The following is a 1,067-nucleotide window of genomic DNA, read 5'->3' as shown; positions in this document are numbered from 1 at the left end:
TGGGGTTAAAACGAAGACTGCAAGATGCAAAGGGAGCCTGGGCAGAGGAGCTTCCACCGGTTCTATGGGCATATCGAACGACGCCACATTCGACCACAAAGGAATCCCCTTTCTGATTAGCATACGGAATGGAGGCAATAATTCCGGTAGAAATTGAAGAAGGATTGCATAGAGTAGTCCATTATAATGAAGGAGCAAACTCCCAACTTCAGAGGGAAGAACTCGACCTACTACCTGAAATTCAGGAAAGAGCTCGGATTAGAGAAGAAGCTCTAAAACGTCGAATGGCTTCCAGATATAATCAAAGGGTAGTACCAAGAAGTTTCACTGAGAACGATCTCATCTTAATCCAAAACGACATTGGAACAACTCGGCCCGAAGAAGGGAAGCTGGCAGCAAACTGGAAAGGACCCTACCGAGTCATAGAAGTACTTGGGAAGGGCTACTACCGACTGTCCAAACTTGATGGACGAGAGCTTCCCAGATCATGGCACGCCTGCAACCTAAGAAGGTACTACAGCTAGAAAAGGCAACGAATCTCACTAGTGGATGTGCTCTTTTTCCTGAAAAGGTTTTTTAATGAGGCACCATGTTGAGATCTAGGTCATGCCCGACTTAAAGGGATAAGAAAATTCCCACATGTATATATTTGCATTTTTTCTTTGAATAAAGTCTATTTAGATATTCTACAAAGAATCCAAGACGCATTAATCTGAAGTATTCACCGTCCGATTATAAAGTGACAGGTCGGCAGAAAGTGAAAAACAATTTCACTGCGCGACCACGATAAAGATAAATCATCCGATAAAGGTGAAAACGCGATTCACCCAAAGAACGATCTAAAGATGCCAACCACTTTCTACAAATCGGCAAAGATGAACACAGAATAATGTAAGAAGTTATCGAAAGTGATCTAAAAAAGAACCTGACGAGGTCTTACGGATCGCTAAAATAATAACTTAAGGACTGGTCGAACGAACCAAGTCAACCCAAGTTATAAGTAAACCCTGGAAAGAGGTTTGGCCAACCCTATTAAAGAGGATTACTTTAACTTAGAAGGGCCTGAC

This window comes from Arachis duranensis, chromosome 1 (assembly GCF_000817695.3).
Source record: "Arachis duranensis cultivar V14167 chromosome 1, aradu.V14167.gnm2.J7QH, whole genome shotgun sequence".
Lineage (NCBI taxonomy): Eukaryota > Viridiplantae > Streptophyta > Magnoliopsida > Fabales > Fabaceae > Arachis > Arachis duranensis.
Note: the sequence above shows the minus strand (reverse complement) of the source record.